Source organism: Dermacentor albipictus, chromosome 9 (genome assembly GCF_038994185.2).
Source record: "Dermacentor albipictus isolate Rhodes 1998 colony chromosome 9, USDA_Dalb.pri_finalv2, whole genome shotgun sequence".
Lineage (NCBI taxonomy): Eukaryota > Metazoa > Arthropoda > Arachnida > Ixodida > Ixodidae > Dermacentor > Dermacentor albipictus.
The window spans coordinates 104,664,191-104,690,464 of record NC_091829.1 but is presented as its reverse complement, the minus strand read 5'-3'; the positions used below and the strand labels follow the sequence as shown (position 1 = coordinate 104,690,464).

Here is a 26,274-nt window from a genome sequence, read left to right as displayed (position 1 = left end):
ATGGTGGACGCCACAAGGAAAAAAAGACGTGTGTCTATAAAGCTGTTTTCTATCTGTAAGTTTTTTCACATCAAACGAGCTTGTTTATTTTAAATTTGTACCGCAAGTTTTTAATACAGGGCGTTTGTATGAACCTGCCGAAAACTCGCTGAGTCTGTTTGTCACGGTGAGTTCTGTTCGTCGTGGTTAGCTAAACGCTATTTAGCCTAGCAGAGCCGGCCTGACTGCATGAGATGATTGCCTGAGCTCGACCAATGGCAGCGCACCTTTAAACACGGATGAATCAAGTTGGTGGCTCGCAGACAGCTGTGATTAACAGGGCGCATTGTATCCCCCCTGACCTCGACACAAGCTGTCGCAGCAGCGTCATTCTGTCGGGTACATGTTCGTGCAGCTGTCGAGCCGGGCTGGTCGAGTCGGGCATTTTACTCAAACGCTCTCCACTAGAGTATATGCAAACGTAGCGTCAGTCAATCAGTATTTTTACGCGAATTTTTCACGTGGTTTCGAGTGAAGCAGTTTGAAGGAAACGCCCTATTATTTAGAACATGGGAGGGTTCTTTTGGGGCTGCAACAGCACTTCCATGGGCAGAGGAACACCTGGTGACTAAAATAAGATGAAAACAGCACTTTATCTGACCTTCTCCGCTTTCTATATCTTGCCTCTTACAACTTATTACTACGATACTTAAAATCGTGCTTAAAGGCACCGAAAACCGGCATTCAAGTATTCCCCTTTTCTTGGCGCAATGGAAAGCCTACTCTACCCGACATCTATAACCGCAAAAGTCTGGAAATTCCGGAAACATAATTTTTCGAGCTACAAAGTCTGCACTGCTTACTGAATGTGGATGCCGGCAAGAGGGAAAAGTGATATCGACGCTGACAGAAATTGAACAATTCAAAACACATCCAGATCAGCCGGTAATGTAGCCGTACCAAACGCCAAGATTGTGGGCTAAAAACAGCCGCAACTACGTTTTACTAGTGCCATGTGTCGATGTACGCAGTTTCTTGGTCAGATGCTTTACTCAAGAGTTGTCGAGATCAATGCACTCGTAGGATCTGCAAAACATTTTCGATTGTCCTCAACCTTAATTGCTCCAGCGCAGACTTTTTGTATTGATATTGCAATTGCACAGAAGCTTGTGTAGTTATCGTTAGTGTTGTTCGTTGCATTTTTTTTGTTGTACTTCTCTCTACATTTTATCCTCAGAGGAAGTGTCCCAGTACCTCTTTAATTTTCTCACTGGCATAGCGTATAGCACATTTGTCATTGTTGTGCCTTTTGGCCATATATATGGAGCAATTCATTTTATAGAGTGCTAGTAAGATCCAGGTTCTTCTTTCTTCCAGTCGAGGGTAGAGGTGTTACTGCTCTAATTTGTCATCGCAGACGCACCGCCAGAGACGGTCTCCGCAAGTGAAGAATACTGCCACTAAGCACAGCGGCAATAGGTTCGCTGGAGGCTTAGGATGGATGGAAGAAGACACAGCTGAAGCTTGAAGACACTCTGTATTTAGAACTTTTACGATAAATGCACATATAAGTGCAAGCTGGAACTGGAACACATAGGGCCACCTTATATCAGTAGAGCGAATGGCGCATATTACTTTAAGTTTAGCCCAGAATGCTTGGTGGTGGCAGCGGGGCCACGTTTTCTATCCCTCGGTGCCCTGTGCCAAACATTTACAGCCCAATCACCACCGAGTGTTTTGAGGAATATCCGCTGATGCACCAATCACTCAACCTGCACAAGTGTCGTCATGTCAGTGGTCCGGCGGCTATTCAAACATTGAGCCTTGTAGTGTTTAGGACTGTTCGGCACTTCTTCTAGTGCGCAGTGACGCGGAAGAAAGACAGAGAGTCATTTAGGAACATTTATAAAAACAAAAAGAAACTTCGAAGTCATGTAATGAAAGTTAATCTGCTGAGTAACTGCAGTCAGTCCGCCGCACACAGCCCGTGAGGATAAACGGGCTGAAACAGTCCCGTGTAGCGAATGTCATGGTTCCGTCGTCGTGCCACTGTACATTCACTCATGCTCCAGTAGGCTGTGATGAGACGTTCAGGCCTCGTCCAGCATGATTCTCGGGACGCATGGCACGCTTAGGAGCAGCAGCGGCAGCAGGCACGAAACGTCTTGTCCAGAACGACCTCGCTGCCGGGTTCGTACGCTGCTTACTACACACGTGCTACGGTCGCTCGTTAGGACCGCATCTAGGATAGCCACCTTTGTGCCAGACTGGAATGTTCCTTGGCACAGCTCAGGTGTGGCAACTCACGGACCGGCAGCCTTCGGATCAGCCAGCGCCTCGAGCACTGGCAGCTGTACTGGCAGCTCGGATTACCTTGTCCGCGCTCGGCTCCGCTGTCCTCCGCATCTTTCCATACACGCATCAACCAGCAGGACCTCGTTCACTTCACGACTTCGGAACTGCTGTCCGCCTAGTCCGAACACTGCGAGATCGAGCCTCGTGCCACCGCATTCGTGCACCTGTTGATCTTTTCACGGCACTTGCATATTGCAACGTCTCTTCTATGTCAGCGACAAAAACAAGGATGGCAGCTTTAGTAGGCTTCGTTTCGTGCATCTTCGTAGTGCAGATAAGAAGCCGAAGTCTTCTCTAGTCTTCGCTACTAAAACGAACTGTTTTTGTTACACATGTCCTCTTCTCCTATCTTCGTTGCACCGCGACACTGCTGGAAGGGCCGGGAACGACAACGCGATGCTCCAGACCCCTCCTAGGGGTTGTTTATCCAGCCCAGACAATCTCTAGCCAGTTGCCATGCCTGTGCATCGTTTCAGTGGTCGGTTGCAGGGCCTTGCTCCGGAGCTCACACCCCCTGCAGGAACCTTCGTCCGGACGCTACCCATCGCCGACGTCAGTCCGCCACAGGATCGCGAAAGTGTGCGTTCGTCCAACCTGCAACAGTTAACCCTTATTCAACCAAGTATTCCGGATCGCTTTCACGGTGACGGCTTTGAAGACTGGCTTGACCAGTCGGAGCGTGTCGCCGAGATCAGTGAGTGGAGTTCCAAACAAAAGCTCACAAATGTTTATTTTAATCTGGGCGATAGCGCTCGTACGTCGTAGGAAACTCGATGTGGCTGTCTATCGATCTGGAGTGACTTCCGCCAGCAGCTCCTTGACACCTTTGCGAGTGTCCACCGACGAGACCAGGCCCAGCAGCTGATTGAGTTACGGGTTCAGAAAGCCAACAAACCGTTGCAATGTTCGCCGAGGACATGGCCCGTCTGCATCGTAGAGCCGAGCCAAACATGACAGGGGATAAGTTGTTGCGCTACCTCATGCGCAGCGTGAAAGAGCGGTTGTACGCCGGACTGGTGCACAATGCACCAAGTACCATGGCTAGTGCTCTATAACGTAAACCTATTGCAATATCTTTTTATTCCAATCTCCTGACGTGAAATTTGCGTCACCGCAGACGCAAGCATCGGGCGGTGACCCGTAGGGTTGTCTGAACAGACCAATCAAACGTTCTCCTCGTGGATAGGAGGTCACTTTGTTTTAAGAACGAATAACATTCCCTACCGTGATTGGCTGGCCTTATCTAATTGCCTGACAAGAGGCAAGGAGCACGCTCAAGTGGAGAGAGATTAGATGGGGCCGAGCCAGTGCACTGAAAAACGATAACCGGATGAAGAGGGTCGTGCCAGAGTCTGCAATTGGTCCGCTTTCCCTTAATTGGCTTGAGGTGGATGCTTGAAAATGGCGGCGGCATACACGAATTGTTGAGAATGCCGCAAAAACGGATCCCCAGCAGAGTTGGCAGAGCGAGGTTGCGAAAGTGCCGAAGATGCTTGAAAACGTTACACGGCCGTCATGATCCTGAGAAAAGTGCGGTCGTCGCACAGTTCCTGATATCGTGCGATAAGAAAGCTGCCAGAAACTTTCTCGGCCTCTGCGAGTATTGTCGCATTATCGCAGAATTTGCAAGGATTGTTTCGCCATTTGCTGACCTCACGAGAAACGACGGGACAGTTGTGCTGCGCGACGCACAGAAAACTGCATTTAATGAGCTGAGGCAACGGCTAAAAACACCTCCAGTACTTGCCCATTTTGACGAAGTAGGCCCTGTGACGCTTCACACAGATACTAGCAAAATGTTGGCCTGAGAGCACTGCTCATGCAGTTGCAGGAAGTGGCTGAAAGGGTGATTGCCTAGGCAAGCAGAATGCTCTCCCGCAAAGAAGCCAATTACTCGACAACTGAGAAGGAATGCCTTGCTATGGCCCGTTATGAAATTTCACTCATGTTTCTACGGTCGCCCTTTCAAAGTTATCAGTGATCAGCATCCACTTTGCTGGCTGAAGACAAACCTGAAAGATCCGCCCGGGCGACTAACACGCTAGAGCCTCAGGCTACAAGAGTTCGAAATGACGGTCGATCTTCAAGTCGGCGAAAAGGCACACCGACGCTGATTGTTTGTCGCGGTCACCGATACAGTCGACTGCTTCATTCCAGGAAGACGGAACGCCATTCCTCGGTTTTCTTGATACTACCGCCGTTGCATACCAACAACGTGATGGCCTTGAGTACCTTACCCTTATTGAATTTTTAAACGGATGAACTCCCAAGGCTGCTAGAATTTTTTTAAGATGATTGTAATCGTTTTGTTTGCGCAACGATGTTCTCTACAAATAGAACTTTTCACCCATCGGTGGCAGTTATTTACTGGTTGTTCCTATACCCCTTCGGACTGAAGTATTCCTAGCATCTCACAATAAGGTAACTTCTGGCCACTTAGGCTATACGCCGACACTGAAAAGAGTATGACGAAGGTACTACTGGCAAGAATCGCCATGGCCGTGAAACATCACGTACGTGCTTGGCTCAAGTGGCAGAGGCGCAAGTCGCCTCCAAGAAAACCAGCCGGCCTGCTAAAACCGGTTCAGGTCCGATGCACACCATTTGACGAGATCGGAATGAAACATTTGGACTCACTTCCGGCGTCTCATGTAGGAAACCAGTGGGTTATTGTTGCGATTGATTATCTGAATAGCGGCACCGAAAGAAAGGCTCTCTCGCCAGGCACAGCAGCAGAGGTGGCGCGATTTTTCATAGAAAAGGTTTTGTTCAGACATGTTGCACCTACCATCGTAATCAGAGACAAACGAACCGCATTCACGACAACGCGTTTAGGTAATATCCTGATGCTCAGTGGAGCGACTCAACGCAAGACGACAGCCTACCATCCACAAACTAACGGACTCACAGAGTGCCTAAACAAAACGCTTGATGACATGCTGTCCGTTTATTTGGATGTTGAACACAAAAATTGTAACGAGATCTTGCCTTATATAACTTTTTGCCTGCAACGGTGCCAAGAAAGAAACAACATGGATGACTCCGTTCAGCCTTGTTCACGGACGAGAAGTACAGACGATGTTGCATGCAATGATACCACACGAATGTGATGGTGCGTACACGGATGCAGATGCGTTTACACAACCCGCCGAATAACCTAGACAGCGCCACGCGTTCGGATCTGCCGACAGTAGGAATACGACACAGGCCGCTACAATTCTCGCTATAGACCAGTAACCTACGCAACAGGCGACAGAGTCTGGGTTTGGACGCGCATCCGAAGACAGGGACGTTACAAGAGTCTATAAAGACTATACTTTGTATCGTATCGAGCGCTACGACACCTTAGTGACGTCACCTACGAGATAGTCCCAGATAGCTCCTATTCCACGAGGCAACGTCAGCACCAGCCTGAATTTGTGCACTTAGTACATATGAAACCACACATCAGCGAGTGGCTGTGCGACGAACTTCACACCAGTCACGTCTAGCATCGGGAAGATGGTTCTCTTTAGAAGCAGGCGAATGCCGCGTCTCTTCTATGTCGATGACAAAGACAACGATGGGTGCTTTAGTAGGCTTCCTCTCGTGCATAGGCCTAGTGGAGATTAAAAGACAAATAAGTTCTATCTTGACTCCACTAGTAAAACAAGCTGTTTTTCTTATACGCGACCTCACCTCCTATCTTGGTTGCACCACGACAATATGACAAGCCTTGACTTTGCACGCTTTCTTTTTTCACAGCCTAATTATTTTTCTCCTGTCCCTATAACCAACATGCAAGAACCGCAACAAGTGGAAGGGCCACAGGCGTATAGCAGTCGTAGACCTTGCAAAGCAACAGAACCCAATACAATTGACACTATAAAATAGCAGTAAGTAGGAAGCACCTGCGAAATCAGTTTGCAGGATGATTGAAATATGCTGTGTCGACCCATACCAGACTCTTAACTGCGTACGACCTTTGGAAAAGCCGATAGCGCAGTAATTGTGTGACACACGTCAACCAAAGCTGTAACTGCCACATGTCAGGCTCACGTACGCGGTTATTAAACACTCTCACGAGTGTTTAATTAACATGAGAGCTTCCCATGATGGTCACTTGGCCAGGGTCACAGAAAGGTGTTCCCACAACGGTCGCAATGGACATGGTGCGCGCAGTCAATAATGGCTAGGCATTCAGGCGTTCTGTATCGATGAGACGCATGGCCCACGCACGTCAGTAGCGAGTGGCGGTCACGCACCGCTTAGCTCTCGCAGTCAAATGACCGCAAGAGTAGGGCGTGGTGAAGCATCGCCTGTAACTCTTTCAGGGGTCAGTTTTGTGTGCAAAGCGGTGTCGCGTCGTTATGCGCCCTCCGAGTTTGTTCAGTGCCAGCAGGCTCTTTAGGACCCTGGTTACCAGGGCGACCAGGGTCCCTAACGCGTCCCGAATGCCTGGCTATAATCGCCGCTCCGTGTCTCGGGTATAAGCGGGCAGTGTCTCATCTCAGGCGCACCCATCTCATCTCGACGCCGTCACCGCGAGAGGCACCCGCCGCTGACAATGAATTATCCCAGTGTGTTTCGCAATTCAAGCAAGCACCATCGGCAACCTACCGCCAGCCGCCTCTTCACATTTTCTTTGCATCTGTTCTGTTCTACAGAACCAGAATGAAGGAAAACGCCGATTGGAAGTTTCTCATGCTAAAATAGAGAGAAATCGTGATTTTCCTGCAGGAAGCTTACAGTATGTGGTGCTGCTCTATTGACAAGTGCAATTTTTTTCAAGGACCTTTTTGTCATGAATAAACGTGTCAACGTAGAAGTCATTCTGGCAGTAATTATCCTTTATAACTGACATCTCAGCTCAACTGGAGGGAAAAAAAACGAAGCATTGCATTACACTGTTCGCATGCACATTGTCTTCAACATTGAGCTGCGAGGGCTTAAATATGAGTCAGCTGGTGCCAATCAAGACAATTTGAAATCAGAATTATGTGCGTGCTATCACTTTTCTCATATTTAGCACTGCTCCACCTCAAAGATGTGCTTGTTATTTTCCTCATAATTTTATAAGCAATGACGTGGTTTTCATCAGGACGTCGCAAACAAGCATTCGTGCCGTAAGGATTGCCAATTGGCGGGCAGCAAAGCTCTGGGGCTCACGGTGCCGAGGTTGCCACTCCTTGAACACTTCATGCCGAGGTGGGTTTTGTGACGTCGCCGACAAACATAGTGTTTCTGGCATAGAGGCTAGAAGGTTATCCTAGTGTCGTGAAGGCTCTAGCTGACGTCATATACTGTGCTATGCTCCGGCAGATGGAGCCAGCGCTCGCTGACGGGTTGCTCTTGCGGGCTCCGGCGCGCTTTTCAGCAGCCGCTCGTAAGTGACCGGCGCTCTCCGCCGAGTTGCAAGTTCAGAAAAGAGACATGCAATATATCTATCAGGGCCAGTCAACCTTACAAAATCAGCGACCACGCCTATCGCGACGAGCGGAGAAGTAAAAATTTCTTTTGGGCTGGTTCGCCAATAGGTGGTTATGACGGTAGCCTAACTGAGATGAAGAGACACAGAAACGTGACGGTGCGCTTGTCATGTGTTTCTATGTGCCTTGTCTTCATCTCTGTTGTGCTGCCATTTTAACCAGAGTGACGGAATCTACGCAAGCAGCCGTAATATAATGGTCTTGGTACTTTTTTCTAGGGGAGATGCGACACCAATCAGCCCCCAAATGTGGAGAGGAAATTGAATGCATTCTGTGCATATAGTTTATTGCAGCTTTACAAAATTTCGCACTATGGTCGGCAAAAACGCTGTATGGGGAGCGCTTTCAAAACCTATGTTAGAAGTTTTTTGTTTTTGTGTTATTGCACAACGAAGGTAGGTATGTACGAAAGTGGGGAGCATTTTATCGGCTATCGTTCTAGTGGCTTCGCCTCATTTTCAGGAGCTTCTGCTTTCCTCTTTGTGTGTTCCGTTCCATGTTCTTTGCTTTTGCAAAAAAGTTCAGCCTCGTCAGTGCACAGAATTTTATTAAGGCTTCTTGTCAACCTCCGCCCATGCTCACTGCATGCGACCCACTTCTTTAAGCTTCGCTTCCTGAAGGATATGCAAAAAGCAGACCATGCTTTCAGTATGAAGCTTATTCTTGCTGAAATACGCAGTAAATGCATCCTCAACTTTACGAACAAGCTCCTTCAACAGACGCCGGAGGTGGACAAGCGGCTCCTCAGGCTATGGGAGGCGAGACGCGGGCTCACCAAGAGGTGGAAGAGACAGAAACTCAACAGAAAGCTAAAAAGAAAATTGCGGACATCACCAAGAAAACGGAGGAGTACGCGACGCATCTGGCCAGACAGGGGTAGCAGCAATTTAGCAATTCGCTAAACGGCACCCTCAGTACGGCCAGAACGTGGCAGATCCTGAAGCCCCTCAAGGACCCGAGCAAAAACAAATCCGAAGGCAGCAAGTCGATACAGAGGCTAGTCCACCAGTACGAAGGCATGGACGTACAACTCCTTGAGGAAGTCCGGGTAAAATACTACGGAAAGAGCAGGTCGAGAGCTACAAGGAAGAATACCGCGGCGAAGAAAACCCTACTACGGACCGACCCATCATGAGAGAAGAGGTCGTCGAGGCGATAAGATCGGCCACCAAGAACACGGCGGTGGGGGCGGACAAAATCCGGAACTCGCTAATCAGAAATGTCGGCGACGAGGCCATCGACCAACTGACGGCCTACCTCAACAAGCTCTGGCAAGAAGGAAGAGTTCCGGCGGAGTGGAAACACGCCGTTGCTGTAATGATTCAGAAGCCAGGGAAGAAACTCCAAATAGAAAATCTCAGGCCGATATCCCTAACGTTGTGCCTGGGCAAGCTGTACGAGAAAGTGATCACGAAGAGAATCCAGTCGCATTTGTGAAACGAGCGATGGTACCCGGACAGCATGTACGGTTTCAGAGCCAACCTCTCAACGCAAGACGTGCTGCTCCAACTCAAGGAGGAAGTGCTCGAGACGATGCCGAAAACGGGCGAAAACGTCGTCATGGCCCTCGACATAAAGGAGGCCTTCGACAACGTGAGCCACGCGGCCATTATGGAGGGCATCAACAACACCAACTGCGGGAAGAGAGTGCACGATTACGTCAGGGACTTCCTGAGCAACACAACGGCGACGGTGGGGCTGGGCGAGCTGAGAAGCAACGTCTTCCCCACGCCGTGCAAGGGCACACCCCAAGGATCTGTCATATCGCCCGTCCTCTTCAACGTGGCAATGATTGGCCTAGAAAGAAAACTTAAGGAGATCCGAGGCATCCAGCACGCGATATAAGCCGACGACGTCACAATCTGGGTCACTCAAGGATCCCTCGGAGAGAAGCAAGAAAAACTGCAGGAAGCGGCGACCTGCGTGGAAAACTACACCAGAGAAAGGGAACTGCGATGCTCCATGGAGAAGTCGGAGCTCCTCAGGGTCGGCAAGCACCCAACGCAAGCGACACTGGAGGTGACCCTCGAGGGACACAACATCTCGGAGAAGAACATGATTAGGATCCTGGTCATGTGGCTACAAGGCAGCCGGAAGTGCAGCCACACCATTAGCCTGCTGAGCAAGGCGGCGGAACAGGTGGGCCGAATGATCAATAGGGTGTCCCAAAAGAGATACGGAATGAAAGAAGAAGACACTCTGAAGCTAGTCAACAGCCTAATTGTCAGCCTAGTCACGTACTCCCTGCCGTACCACGTGACGACCAAGGCAGAAAGAGAGCAAGCAGACACCATCCTCAGGAAGGCGTACAAGACGGCTCTGTGTCTACCGAGAAACACGTCGAACGAGAAGTTGCTCCAGCTGGGCATCAGCAACACCTTCAGCGAGCTCGCCGAGGCTCTGCTGGGTACGCAAACCGCGAGACTCGGAGGCAACCCTACGGGACGAGCGCTCCTGGGGAGGTTGGGTCGGGATACGAGCGGACTGACAGACAGATACGCGGACGTACCGGACCACCTCAGAAAAACCATTAATGTGGGACCACTGCCAAAAAATATGGATCCCAACTTACACGAAAACAGGCGAAAAGCTAGGGCCGAATATGTTGAGAGAACGCTAGCCCAGCTAGACAATACAGTATACACGGACGCCGCCGTATATCCACACGGAAGAGAACGCGTGGCCGCGACGGTAGTGGTTAATAGGGAAGGAAACCCGATCACGTATGCCACAGCAAAGGTCGCTGGCACAGCGGAGGCCGAGGAGATTGCCGTAGCGCTGGCGGCAGCGGAAGGTTATAGAACAGGCCGATCTCTCAACATACTGACGGATTCAAAAGAGGCGTGCAGAAACTACACGAGAGGCAGAATCAGCAAAAGTGCCCTCAGAGTACTCAGCGGAGCCACCTCCGCCGAGAAGGAAAAGCCCCGACACAAACTAATCTGGATCCCGGGTCACGTAGGCATAGTGGGGAACCAAAGGGCAGACAGCCTAGCTCGAGGTGAAGCGTTCCCAGCTGGGTGGTCGAAGGCCCCGGAGACCCACCTACAGGCTTGCGAGGGGGGATACGTAGAGACCCTGAACTTACATAGAGGAACTAGAATTAGATATCCGCCACCACACAAAGACCTCTGAAAGGAGGAAGCGACCAGCTGGCGCAGACTACAGACAAACTCCTTCCCCAACTAACACGTGCTCAATAAGATGTTTCCGACACAATAAAGGGCCACCTGCCCTTGGTGCGGTGCCAAACCTACACTCTACCACATCACCTGGGAGTGCGAACGCAACAAAGCATTCCACAAACACGAACACCCGAGTGCGGAGCAATGGGAGAGTCGGCTCACCAGCAGCGAGCTCACGGCCCAAAGGGCCCTAGTGCAGCACGCGAGCGATGCAGCGCGACTCAGTGGAGCCTTGGAATAGGGGCCCACCCTTGCTGAAGAGAAGTCTCCAGTCGCCAGCGCCAAGAAGATGAAGACGACGGAGACCTCGTAACCACGAAACTCTCGAAAGACTCAATAGTTTTCCCTCCCTCCCTCCTCAACAGGTTTGAAAGGATAGATCAAGTCCTCATGATCAAACTGCCTTGTTAGTATGGAATTTCCATCACAATCTGCTTGTAGGCGCAAAGTACAAAGGCGAGAGGCGCACACTGGGCGTGAAAATTTTCAAGGACTTTCTAACAACATAGCCAGCAATATATACTAATCTACTGTCACTGTGCTTTTTGACACAGTTGTCATGATCCAACTGCTTGCCTTGCGTTTTTAACAGGTTCTGCACACTCCAAATTGCCATCATCCAATATCTCATCAATAATTTCTGTTAGACGGCCAGCCTTTGGTTTTCCAACATCAGATGGCTTTGAGTGTGCGGTTACAGTCTCCTGGTGAGTTCGCATTTTTAGCAGGCCTTGCCAGACTGTAGAATAACAAGCTGTTTATTAATTAAAAACTGTTCAGGTGAAGGATGGTCGTTACAACAAAAGGATTGCCTTGCGACACCAAATATATTTTCCATTTTGTCCTGACTAAGATTAGCTGTTGACAGGTACTTGTAGCCTTGTGAGCTACTTCAGTAGTCTAAAAGGGACAGAGTGCTTTTTATAGTCACACACAGACCAAGGGCAGTTCCTGGTTTAAGAAATCCACCTCCATGCTTGGCAGCATAATCTTCGCATTCTTCGAGGAATGCAATGAACTCTTCAAGAAGCTTCGCACTTGGAGAGTTGGATCGGAGGCCTTTAGATAGTGTTCTTTGAATTATGGGGTGTTAAGTGCGAAAATAACTTTCTGATTATGAGGCACACCGTAGTGGAGGACTCCGGAAATTTGGACCACCTGGGGTTCTTTAACGTGCACCTAGATCTAAGTACACGGGTGTTTTCGCATTTCGCCCCCATCGAAATGCGGCCGCCGTGGCCGGGATTTGATCACGCGACCTCGTGCTCAGCAGCCTAACAGCATAGCCACTGAACAACCACGGCGGGTGGTGTTCTTGACATCATTATAAATATTAACCTTTCTATAAGCTTCACAAGGTTTTTGTCGGCTCAGTTGTTCTAAACGGCCTGTACAAATGAAGTTAATAGAAAAAATCCCCTTTAGTACCTCCTCGCTAATGGCTGGAGGGCTGTTCACGCGCATTTTTTCAAACGCATTTGGATGAATGTGCGAGCGGGTAACGGGTGGCATTACTTTAGGAGTTAGTAAATCCATGTAAAGGCACAGAATTTCAGCACGTCGCATCGCACTAGGCGGTGACATTACGGTGCCAACGTAAATAAAGGCTGGAACAACAGGAACTGCGTTGGTGCACGTGCTACCCAAAACTGACGGAGACTTGTGTCTGCATTGCTTCAGCTGGCGCCAGTAACGCGCCACAGGAGCGCAGCGCCCTCTTCGAACGCCAAGCATCCAAACTGGTTTCTCCGGCGCCTCGGGAAAGGGCGCCCGCTCCCGACACTAGGCGAACCTTTCTAGCCTCTATAGTTTCAGATGGTAGCATTCACGGCTTGAGAAAATACTGTTGCGCATGCGCGAACACAGCTGTCATGAGCGCCCTCTACATGGTCAGATATGAGAAGCAGACGAACAAGCAACGCAGCCCTAACGTGCCTTGAGACGCCGGTTTATGGTGGTCACGATCGCGGTATTTTTGTGAAAAGACCGGCTAGCTGTGTTGCGTATTGTGCAAAAATTTTTTCACTGGCAAACGTAGCACGATCTTATTCTACTTTTTGTTCGAGAAGAGCTATCGAGCGAGGAAAGCCGCATGGATAAGCGACGGCCGGAGATGCCATCACAGCACAAAACTTGCTCGCTCCTGGCAGAGCTGGTTCTCATCGCGCTACTTGCGGCTGCTGAGCGGTCATATGGCAGCGCCGCGAGGTCATTTAGGCCTGCAAGCTTCAAGATGCCCTTAAACGCAGCCGCATTCTGCCGGAAATGTCGTAAACTCGAAATAGACGATGACGGACAGAGCTTGCGAAAGCGCAGTTGTGTCACTCAGTTGTCGCTGACATGTAATAATATGAAATATTATGAGGCGATGTCGAAAGTGCACCGCATATGGCAATAGGTGCCCAGCACTATGTCACTGCACTGATCGAAGCACACCAGCCGAGGGCAGTTGGTTTCACCTTCGGGAAGCGCTCAGCGACCTCCGGGCGAGGTTTGCTATTTTCTGCGAAGGTGCAAGATTACTTAATGTATTCAAGGAGGCGCTAAAGAGTTCGCAAAAAAACTCTGCGTTGAATTGCTAGCAGAAGCTTCTTCGTAACCGGCGAGAGCCCCAACACGGCCAGCGAGCAATGCCTACCGTCTTCATCAGTGGCAGTTAGCGCATGCAGTCGATAGAACGGCGCGCCGTTTAAGACTTCCCCGTATTTACCGTAAGCAAAAAAGGACCTTCGTAATAAGACAAACAGCTCTGCGAAACCTTGCTTTGTTGCATATGGGCCATGTTAGTATGCTAAACTCTCCTAAGTTGAGCATCAGCCGCGGCGCCATGACTTCGTCGGCAGCCGTCGATCGCTCCAGCCGGTAGGCCTAGCTCCTTGCTGTCGAAGCAGCAGCCGACGGCGCTAGCGATGGAAACGCCGCGAGTCACAAAGCGTTTATTTTCGTGAGCAGTTTAGCGTTTTGACAATTATGTCACGGTTAAATGCATTCTAATATGAATGCAGTACAAGAGAGCAACAGGCAGCGTGTCTCAACCAGAACACCTCAGGCAGTCTCGAGCTCGCGCCTCCCGGACGAGTGGCGATGTGGCTGCAGTGCCGGGCATTCCTCGTCACTACAGTTCGCCCTCCATAGGAAAAGAAGCAACCCCGGCGACTCATGGTTAACATAGAATCATGGGGTCGTAATACGGCTTCAGGCGTTGTACGTGGACGGTTTCACGACTACGACAGCGTTGGTCCGTAGGTGGCGTGACAGGCTCGACAATATAGTTCACAGGCGATGTCTGCGCTACAACACGGTAGGGCTCTTGATATTTGGAGACAAGCTTGGATGCTTGTCCAGCAGGAACGGCAGGAACCCAAGGCCACCCAAGGGAGTCCGGAAGAAAGTGATAATGCGGGTGATCATCGTCACTTCGAGATTTTTGTTGCCATTGGTCAACGGCTTTTATGGAACGGGTGAGCTGGCGGCATTCCTCTGCGCGGCGAGGAGCGTCAGAGATGGGCGTACATTCGGATGAGTCGGGCCTGTACGGAAGAATGGTGTCGAGGGTAGTCGAAAGTTCGCGGTCATGTAAGAGGAAGAATGGGGTGAAGTTTGTGGTCGCCTGTGGTGGAATGTTGTAGGGGAACGTGATGAATGGCAAAATGAGATCCCAATCAGCGTTGGAAGAGGCGACGTATTTGGAGAGCATGTCGCAAAGGGTACGGTTAAATCTTTCCGTCAGACCATTATTTTGATGCTGGTAGGCCGTGGTGATGCGATAGACGATGCGACATTCAGCAAGGAGCGCGTTTACGACTTCGGAGAGGAAGACACGTGCTCTATCACTCAAAAGTTCGTGAGGTGCACCGTGACGGAGAACAAAGTTTTTTTTCAGGAAGAACTATGCTATATCGCCAGCGGATCCGCGGTAGCAGAAGGCAGAGCGGCTGTTTCTGTGTATCGCGCCAAATGGTCGATGGCGACGACTATCTAGCGGTTTCCGGGAGCCATGCTAGGAAGGGGTGCATACAGGTCAATGCCAATGCGATCGAAGGGCTTCGCAGGACACGGGATTGGCTGGAGTGGACCATAGACATAGACATAGACCATAGACAACAGAAACCTAGCGGTATTGGCACTGAGGACACGACAGAATGTACTTGCACACAAAGGTGTACATGCGACGCCAATATAACCTGGAACAAAGGCGGGGTGTGTCTTGAAGATATCCGCATGTGCACACTGCGGGTCGGTAGGGAAGGAAGAACATACATCACCACGAAGATGTCGAGGTAAGACCAGCAACCACTTGCGGACGTCAGAGACCTGATTCCGACGATAGCGAAGTCCATCCCGAATTTCGAAGTGAGATGCTTGGCGGCGCAAAGCTCGAGAAGGTGAAGGAACAGTGGACGGGTTCGAAAGGAAGTGGATAAGAGCACTAATCCAGGCATCCTTGCGTTGCTCTGAAGCCATGTCGCAGCCTGCTGGGAACGAAAGTACTTGGTCAACGACAGAGAGGCAGGCATCGCTTTCGGTTCACACGGGCGAACGGGAAAGCGCGTCGGCATCAGTGTAGCGGCGGCACACCTGTATACAACGCACGCGTCAAAATCTTGCAACCACAAAGCCCTGCGAGCTAATCGACCGGAGGGGTCCTTCAACGTGGACAGCCAACAAAGTGCATGGTGGTCAGTAATCACGTGGAAGGGGCGGCCATAGAGGTAAGGTCGAAATTTACCAAGTGCTCAGATTATGGCCAAACACTCCTTCTTCGTAACGGAATAATTCTTCTCGGGTTCGGTGAGGCTGCGGCTTACGTATGCAAGGACGTACTCGTCGAATCCAGATTTGCGCTGCGTATGCACAGCGCCGAGTCCAACACCGCTAGCGTCGGTCGGAGCTGTTGGGTACAAGTGATGCAGTATAGGTGGCGAGGTCAGTAGATGACGCAACTCTTGGAGGGCATCGTTACAAGCGAACGACCACGCGTAGTCGTTCAAGTCGCTCCGTAGAAGCTGATTCAAGGAAGCGGTGATGGATGCAAAATTTTGAATTAAGCGGCGAAAGTAAGAACACAGGTCGAGGAAGCTCCGAACTTCTCTTACGAAGGAAGCTTTGGGAAAATCAGCAGCTGCACGGAGCTTGGTGGCGTCAGGAAGAATCCGTGTTTAGATACTACGTGGCCAAGGATGGTGAGCTGACTTGCGCCAAAATGCATTTCTTAAGGTTGAGCGGAAGACCGGCGGTGGTTAGGCACTGTAACACTTCCTCCTACCTACATATATGGATGGGAAAATCAGACGAACAAATAGTCACATCATCAAAGTAGCACAGGCACGTTTTCCACTGGGGATCACGCAAAAGGTTTTCCATCATACGCTCAAATGTTGCGGGCGCATTGAAAAGCCCGAAAGGCATGACACGAAATTCATATAGGGCATCTGGTGTTACAAAGCCCGTTTTAGGTTCGTCTTAGTGTGCCATGGTGACTTGCCAATATCCGCATGCGTAAGTCGACAGAAGAGAAGAACTGCGCGCCTTGGAGACAGTCAAGGGCGTCGTCAATTCTCGGAAGAGGGTAAACATCTCTACAAGTCATATTGTTAGGACGACGGTAATCGATACAGCATCGAATCGATCCATCCTTCTTCGTGACCAGAACAACTGCAGATGCCCAGGGGCTATCCGAAGCCTGAATCATGCCGCGTTTGAGCATGTCAGCTACTTGGTCATCGATAACACGGCGCTCTGTCACGGGTATGCCATACGGTCTTTGTCGCAGTGGCGCACTGGTACCCGTGTCGATGCGACAACAAACAGTTGACGTTCGGCCCAAGGGAACATGCTGGCAGTCGAAAGACGAACGGAACTTGTCGAGAAGATGTAGAATCTGGGCCCCTTGAGAAACAGTCAGCGTGTCGGCGATGTCGTTATGTAAAACATCGGGCGAAGTCGGCTCCTGCAAGGGGTAACAGGTCTCTCCGGCGACCTCATGAGTGACGATGGAACCAGTTGGCATGTCAATTATTTATTTATTTATTTATTTATTTATTTATTTATTTAGTCATTTCCTCAAAGGTCTCTGTTGAGACATTACATGGGGGAGTGGGGAGTTAGTGACAAAGAGATACTACAAATTACAAAGGGATATTTCCGATGAGTCGCTTGAATGCAAGTGGGTCGATGATAGTGGCAACTTCGGCGGGCAGGCCATTCCAGTCTCGTGCTGTGCGCAGAAAAAATTATTGCTGAAAAGTAACGGTATGGGCTTGTGGGGGATATACTGTATTAGAGTGACTGGTGCGGCCAATGCGATGTGCTCTTTTTATGTAGGGGTTGTCAAGAGGCAAGGAATGAAAGAATTTATGAAAAAGATTAAGACGGGCTATTCTACGGCGTGAGGCTAGAGAGGGTAGGTTTATTTGGGCTTTTAGTGCCGAGATGCTTGTATGGTATGAATAAGTTGACAGGATAAATCGTGTCGCGCGGTTCTGAACCGACTCGAGGGCATTAATAAGGTTATTGTGGTGGGGGTCAAAAATAGCTTCGGCATACTCAAGCTTAGGCCGCACAGAGGTTAGAAAAGCAAGCTCATTAATAGAGGGAGGAGCGAGGAAGAGGTTACGGCGCAGATAACCTAGAGTACGATTAGCAGAGTTTATTATGTGGTTAACATGACAGGTCCAAGTTAAGTCATGCGAGATGTACACACCAAGATATTTGAATGAATTCGTTGTTGCAATCTGCGTGTTATTGATGCTATAATTAGGGATAACGTAGTTACGACGACGATGAATAGACATTAACACGGTTTTAGCTACATTTAATGACATGAGCCAAGTGGTACACCAGTTTCGTATGCGCGATAGGTCATTTTGTAACGCCAAATGGTCGCTGGGGTTAGTAACTGCTCGGTAAACCACACAATCATAGCGAAGAGTCGGATATGAGAAGAAATGTTACAAGGTAGGTCATTGATGTATATTAAGAAAAGGAGGGGACCAAGTACGGTACCTTGAGGTACGCCTGAAAGCACGGGTGTTAAGGTTGAACCCAGTTGAAAAACACAACAGGAAATTTTAACAGTCTGTCGTATTTTGGGACGTTGTTTCTGTAGTTCTGTTGTCTGTAGTTCTGTTGTCTGTAGTTCTGTTGCCTGTAGTTCTGTTGCCTGTAGTTCTGTTGCCTGTAGTTCTGTTGTCTGTAGTGTGACATCCTGTAGTAGAAAGTTCTGTAGTTCTTGATCAATATTTAATTAAAAAATTGACAGAGACGTCCGTAAGGTTATGTAAATTTGTTAGTACAAAAAAGAAAAACATAAAAGTAAAAAAAAAACTTTAAAAAAAACGTCTTCGCCTAGGATTCGAACATGCGACCTCACGTTTCCGAGTCCGGCATCTTACCACTGCACCACCACTGACATGCTTTTGAAGTGTACGTTTTGGCCATGTGAACAGTACGACGTGCTGATGCGCTGCTGTTTACATTTGCATTTTGAGAGCCAAGATCCGCTATCACTCCACCGCGTCAAGTGCCGCATCTCTAGAAGACCAAGAGTGTTCGTACCATCGACAGGTACATCGTGCAGTGCTAGTACATCGATTTCGATGTACGATATCCATATTAAATAAGAAATTCAGAAATAGACAACGCGTTGACTTTTAGGGTTATTACTGCTAGTTTCGACAGTCGTCTCTCATTCTTTACACTTTTGAGCGCGCATATAATTCGTGTGTTCAATGCAAAATAGCTACATAAACATTCGTGGATGAGAGTTCTTTCTGACAGCATACTGGCTTCTCACGGCAGCGCTGTACCAGATTAATGAGACCCGAGCGAGACAGCTTTTCACGCAACTTTGTGGAACAACCGAAATCTTCTTTTCCGCTTCGCATAAGCTTGTGAAATATTCCTGGGAAATTAACTAATGTGTCAGTGTAACAGCACATGTAAGTCCACAGGCCTGTGTGCCACATCTTACCAAAAACAAATAGATACGCAGCCATTCCCGCAGATGGTATGATTTTGATCAGCGGCCGATTTTGAGGAGGCCGGTAGGGCGTTGCTGGTGCCGCGTCGTCACGGCACAATTATAACTATTCGCCACGTCGACTTTATTACCGGTGTCGGTGCCATCAGCATTGCCGGCTTCAGAGAAGCGCGATTGAATACCGCGCAAGAGAAAAGTACAGTGTACACCACCGATGCGAAAACATACAATTTTAAAGGACCGCGACGGAAAGCGCTTCTGTTGCGACTTCGGAACTCTTGGCCGTCGCGACCGAATGTTTCTGCTGCGACGTCAGAATTGGTGTCGTAACGTCGGAGTCGCTGTCAGGATATAAAGCTGTTGTTCCGACTTCAGAACTCTTGTTGTCGCGACAGAATGCTTCTGTTGCGAAATCAGAATTTCTCTCGTAATGTCAGAAATGTCTCCCAATTAAGAAATGTCAACAACTTCTGTCGTACAACAGAATTTCTGTAGTTGCGACAGGAATTCCTTTTGTCTTTTTCAACCGGGCACTACAGAAGCTTGTCGCATCACACAATTTCAGTGCACTTCTGTTGTCATCATTGGGTACATGTTGCGGCGATAGGTTTCCGTTGTGGAACAGTTCTCTGTAGTACAACAGAAGTTTGTCCATTACTTCAGGAACACTTCTGTCATGACAACTGGGGGCCTGTTGCAATGATAGGCTTCTGTCGTACAACAACATTTTTCTGTAGTACAACAGAAGTTGGTCGCATTACTTCAGGAACACTTCTGTTGTGACAATTGGGGGCCTGTTGCCACAATAGGTTTCTGTAATATTTGAACAGCTCTCTGTAGCACTACAGAAGTTTTTCGGGTTACTTCAGGAACATTTCTGTTGGGACAACAGGGTGCCTGTAGTGATGACAATTTTTTCTGTAGTACTACAAAAATCTGTTGTAGAGCTTCAGCTTTCTGTTGTAACAACAGACATACGACCGACTGTACTTCTGTAGTAGCAACAACAAATGTCTGTTGTACATCAGAAAAGTCTGTCGCTCCATCAGGAATCTGTAGTTACTACAGAAAAATCCTGTTGTACAACAGAAATTTCTGTAGTACTACAAAAATCTGTTGTAGAGCTTCAGCTTTCTGTTGTAACAACAGACATACGACAGACTGTACTTCTGTAGTAGCAACAACAAATGTCTGTTGTACATCAGAAAAGTCTGTCGCTCCATCAGGAATCTGTAGTTACTACAGAAAAATCCTGTTGTACAACAGAAATTTCTGTAGTACTGAACACAACCTCTGTTGTCATTTTCAACTGGGAAGAGTGTGAGTTAGCGTATACGAATTGTTCACGGTTAGCTAAAAACCCTCGAATCCAGCTTAGAACACAAGGATGAATGTTAAGACGCGACAACTTTATTAAGAGACGACCATGAGGGACCTTATCGAATGCTTTTTCGAAATCTAAAAATATTGCGTCAGTCGGGATGTTACAATCTAGGTTTAAATGTAAATCGTGCAAGAAAAGAGCAAGTTGAGTGTCACAGGAATAATTTTTGCGGAAACCATGTTGACTTGGGTGAAAAAAATTGATGGATGTTAGGAAGTTAGCAATATGCGAGTACAAAATATGTTCCATTATTTTACAAGACACGCTTGTTATGGAAATAGAACGGTAGTTACTCGGTGATGATCGGCTTCCTTTCTTGAAGACTGGGATGACCTTGCCCACCTGCCAGTCATGTGGAATGGAAGCGCTGTTAAGCGATTCCTGGAATATGAGTGATAAAAACAGGCTACAGACATGTTTAGTATTTTTTAGGACTTTGGCATTGATACTGTCTACTGCTGTAGATGACGAGTTCTTCAATGATTCAATTACTTTGACAATGCCGATGGGATCGAATGTGATATTTTGCATGAGCGGATATGTGAAGTACGGTGGATCGGGCAAGCCATCAAGTAATTCATTAGTAAAAACTGAACTAAATGTTCTGTTAAGAAGATCCGTAGCCTCAGTCTCAGGGATCGGAAGTCCGGAGCTATTGATAAGTGAGATCTCATTTCGCTGATTAGGATTAATAGTTTTCCAAAATCGCTTCGGGTTAGTTTGTAGCATAGCTGGTAAAGTGGCAGGAAGAAACTTGTGTTTAGTTTGAGAGGTTAACTTGTCATATTCTTTCTCGACTGCGTAATACTTTTGCCATGTGCAAGAAGAATTAGATTGTTTGGCTTGTCGAAACAACCGTTTTTTCTTATTGTTTAGTCGTTTGAGGGATACATTAAACCATGGTGATGTTGTTCTTTCTGTTATTGTAATGGTGGGGATGTAAAGACGTATAAGGCGATGCATCTCTGATTTGAAAAGCAGCCAGTTCGACTCGAGAGAATTTAGTTGAAAGTTAGCGGCGAACGTGTCGAAGTACTCAGATGATTCTCGGTTCATGCTGACATAGTCCCCTTTATCATAGAGTGTAAGTGTTTTCCGATTTTTTTGTTTCTTTAGTACGTTGCAACGAAACGAAACATGTACTGTCAGGTGGTCGCTCAAACCGCGCAATAAGGTGACAGGGGTAAAGTTATCAGGGTGAGTTGTTAATACAAGATCTAAAACGTTGGACGAGTGAGCAGTGACGCGTGTTGAGTCAGTGACGAGCTGCGTTAAGCCGAATGTCATACACGTGTTTAAGAAGTCACTACCGGGGCTGGATTTAGATAATGTAGAGGCAGGATCGGACCAATCAATAGTTGGAAAATTAAAATCGCCAAACAGAAGGACAGGACTGTTAGGATATGTTTTTGTTAATGTATTTAAGGCTTCTTGAAGTGAAGGCGTGAAAGAACTGTTGGTACTAGGGGACCGATAGCAAATACCAATCAATGATGGCAGCGGGGTCGGCACACGGGGCACGGCCAACGCACTCCCCATGAAGCAAAGTGAGAGGACAGGACAATCGGTTGGTGACGAGCAGTTTCCTGACGCCAGCATGAACGTCCAAAAGCGCGAAAGATAGCGGGGAACATTTGTGACGAGCGAAATATGCGGATGGCGTAAAAAGTGCACTGGCATCAGCAACAATGCTGCATGACACTGTGGTAAGGGCAGGTAAGTGCGGTGGAATTATAACATCTTCGGCAGCAAATACTTTATCTTCAGGTTCACGAGCGTCAAGGAGTGGGGCATGATACAGGGTTTGAAATTGCACTTCAGCAGGAGAACAGTCGACGGCGGCCTTATTATCGGAAAGAAGTCCATGCCCAAAATAAGATTATGGGAACAAGACGTAGCACCATAAATTCGACGATGTAAAAGAGGCCGTTGATCACAACGCGAGCAGTACCCGCACCTGCAGGCGTGGTGTGGTCTGCGCTGGCAGTACGAAGTGACACGTTTGACAGTGGCGTCGTAACTCTCCTGAGGGAACGGCAAAGTTTGGCACTAATAACTGAAACTGCGCGCCAGTGTCAAGGAGGGCGAGTGCAGCCACGCCATCCACATATACATCGATAACATTATTCAGAGAAGGGAGAGGTCTTAGTCTGTTCATGGGTGACGCAGTTCTTGCATCGGGAACTGCGACGATTAGTTTTCCCGTTCCGGCGTAGAAGGACGACGACGCATCGGCGAAAGCGAGTTGCGTCGAGGCGATGGCGATGGCGAATGACGGTCAACTAGAGGGTGGTAGTTCGAGTGGGAAGACATCTGCCCATGGTTCTGAGACGCGGATGATGACGGGAATGGGTAACGTATGGTTCGGTCTCGAAGCTACGGCGGTAGGATGTTGTGCACGACGACAAAATCATGCAACGTGGCTAGGTAGACCACTCGCAAAACACTTTGGCTGTATGTCAGGAGTGCGCCATTGTTCACGGCTGTGTGGGTACCGCGGCTGAGCGAAGTGAGGAGCTGGCCATAGTGGCACGACTGACGGGGATAGTGCACAGGTCGGAGGTGGTGGCCGCGCGAGAGCCTCGGCATAGCTGAGAGGTGGAGTCACCTCCGGAAAAGCAACGGGAGTCGACACCGGCGGATTCTCGCGGGCAGCAGGGAGAGGCAGCATCCGCGCAAACTTGCTCGCGGATGACTTGGCGAAGGTTGGCAGGCGAAGGCGAACGTGGCGGCGGGGTTGAGGACAGCAGCGAAAGCTCACGAGCGACCTCAGCACGGACGAACTCTTTCATCTGGCAAAGCAGGGAGTCCATCTCACGAGCCGCGGTCATGCTCGCGCGGGTTTCGTTGGATGCAGGGGGGCCAGAGAAACAGTGCCTGAGTTTTTGGACAGCAGCATATGAAAGGCATCGTCGGTAATGCCCTTTATGGTGTGACGTACCTTGTCCACCTCCGCCATCGTCGGGTTGACACGCCGGCAGAGGTCGACGATGTACTCTATGTAGCTGGGGAATGGTTCACCAGTTTGCTGGGATCGGCTTCGTAGGCGTTGTTCAGTACGAAGTTTGCGCACGCCAGGGCGGCCCTAAAATTCTGCGATGCTGGTTTTGATGCTAGCCCACGTTCGGAAACCGGCTTCGTGGTTTGCGAAGCCCGATAAATAGAAAGTCGCGTCGCTGAGCTTGAGAGAATCGTCCCATTTATTGGTGTTGCTGGCGCGTTCATACGATTCCAGCCAATCTTCAACGTCTTTCTTATCGGTGCCGCTAAAGATATCAGGATCCCGCTGACACTGGGCACCGGCACATAGGACGACTGGACTAACCCGTGGGCATGTGGGGCTGGGGTCGTCAGGCACGACAGATGGCAGAGTTCGCGTGCGTAATTCCAGGGAGGGGGAAAACCGCAGCGCCTCCACCACAATCTAATATGAATACAGTACAAGAGTGCAGCAGGCAGCGTGTCTCAGCCAGAGCAGCTCAGGCAATCTCGAGCTCGCGCAACGCGGATGACTGGCGATGTGGTTGCAGCGCCGGACATTCCTCTTCACTACAGAACATAGAGTTGGTTCTCTCTATACTCCGTCGGCCACAAAGAGCAAATAAAGCGAGCCGCTTTGCACGGTGGTCGCTGTGCGCTACCAGTCTGCGAAACCAAGTGTGGACACTAGGCGATACATCGGCAGTGTGTTTTGACTTCACGTGCACTCCATTCTTTGTGGAAGGAGTGCACATCGCTCGCATCAGTCCCGTGCTCGCATCGGCAGCCTCCGAATATACATCTTTAACGTAATCTTCCTTCGGTGCTTGGCTTCGATGAGTCTGGCGAATAATGGTAGTTTTAGAAACCATATACTTCTACACGCGATCAGTTTGAATGGTACGCTTCGAGAAATCGTAGGTCCATGTCATGTACGAAAAGAGGAACGGACGGACGACGTATTCAGTTATTTTTGCCGCAGTGAACATAGGCGGTTGCCGCGGCATAGGCCAAGCAGAAGCCGAGAAACAAAACTCGCTTTCTAACCACGTAATCTCGCACGCAGAGCGCTGCAGCTTCGCTTGTTGTGCGCCAGATGGCGCTCACTGTTTTGCAAAGCGTAGCTCGCAGTAAAATTGAGCATGAATAGTGGCTGAGGAATATGGAAGAAAGTAAACGGGCTGGGATAGTGTTGAGGTATCTGCACAGGAAAAACATTGGTTCACAGTGGCGGAAAAGAACTAGGAATCTTACCAGCAGGTATGCGGCCTGTAGGGTGGGCTGCACAGCAAGAAAGAACGTCAAGCGGAAAGTCAGAGAAGCTGAAATAACCGCATGGGTAGCGGCAATGGAAAAGAAACCTACCATGAGTAACTACTTAAGAGGAAAAAACGACATCAGGAAAGAACTAATTTATGATAACTAGAAGGGTAGCTCATTGCATTTCGAAGCGGGATTGGTATGCCTTGGAACACGCACCTATGAAGCGAGATATATGAAGGAAGAAGCATGTGCTTCCTGCGGTAAAGCCAGGGAAACTGTGGAGCATGTTTCACTAGAATGTGAAGACGTCTGCCCAGCGGTCGATTTAGTCCCCACTGGCCTCCTTAAAGCCCTTGGGTTCAGCGAGAGCAGTGGGAAAGTAAACATGTCCGCAATAGGGATTTGTAAGAGGCGGTTGAAGGGTTGCTGGAAGAAAAGTAGGGAAAAGACAAAGAAATGGAGACGTACAAAAGCAAATTTTGCAATAGGGGATCAGAAAATTTCGTTGAGGGAGTTCATAGTGTTTTTTTTCTTTTTTCTTGTTTAACCTTGGTAGGACTTTATACAGTATAATAGCAAGAGCTTGGTGGCGCACCCCACCACCCCGTTCCAAAGGGGACGCTCATAACAGTCCGTCCAACCGTCCGTCCGTCCGTCCGTCCGTCCGTCCATCCATCCATCCATCCATCCATCCATCCATCCATCCATCCATCCATCCATCCATCCATCCATCCATCACTCGAAACCTGTGCGGAACCAGAAGCTTCAGGAAGTGGAGGAGATTGCCCACAGAAGTCGGTCCAACGCTACACATACAGAATCTCATAAAGACTTTGCAGCCTTCTCGAAAAAGGCTGAATTAGCTGTGAAAGTTCAGCACCGGGAGCTCTCGTTTTCCAGACGACATCTTCCATTGGGGCTGCATTTTTCCCTGGCGTCTCACGTACGCCTGTTTATTGGTTCTGAAAGTTCGTGCTGACGGACCCTCGTCCTATGAATGAACTCAAGCGGAAGCGGCGCAAATGGGCACCTCGCGGCACGCCGGCACTACTTCGGCAGTTCAGTGCAGGCAACTTCAGCGGCAGGCTCCTTGTAGTTGTTTTCCTTCAACATAGCAAGCAGCTTTAATGATGGGACACTGTGACTCTCTGTACCGCTTAACATAGCTGAACACTGACATGCCGCAGGCTTCACAATTCCGAAGGCATCTAGCACAATATAGACACAATAAGGCTTTGACGTCGTTTTCAGGCTACAGTAGCATGTGCAGCCAGATGGATATGGTTCAGTGTTAGATATGGTTCACCGCTATTTACTGCTTACACGGTTCGACATGCGTGAAGTTGATTGCCACATGAGTGGAAAGGCCTGCAAAAGTGGCTGACGAAGGTGATGCCCACGAAAGGGACTTGTCCATATTGAGAGAATATGGAACACCAAGTGTGAGCCCAACATTAGCGGCCGCCGAAAGAAAAGAAACATGCAGATTGGAAAGGAGTTAATGCTAAAATGGCGGGTAGTCCATGTCACTGTGTTGACTGCGGCAGCAAATGCCTGTATCACCCGATAGCATCGCAATGCAAGTTGCTCATCTCTAACCGGGACTGCCGCTGCAAAGAGGTGGGACACTGTCTAATTCGCTTGCGACGTTGGTTGTCGCTCGTTACCAGACGGCCATGT

The 26,274-nt window shown here is 49.0% G+C and overlaps 1 protein-coding gene across 2 annotated transcripts in view; it reads left to right on the top strand.

The window, feature by feature from the left end:
- LOC135907198 (phospholipid-transporting ATPase ABCA3-like) overlaps positions 1-26,274 on the top strand; it is a 354,979-nt gene that overhangs the window by 55,544 nt on the left and 273,161 nt on the right. The window lies entirely within an intron of this gene.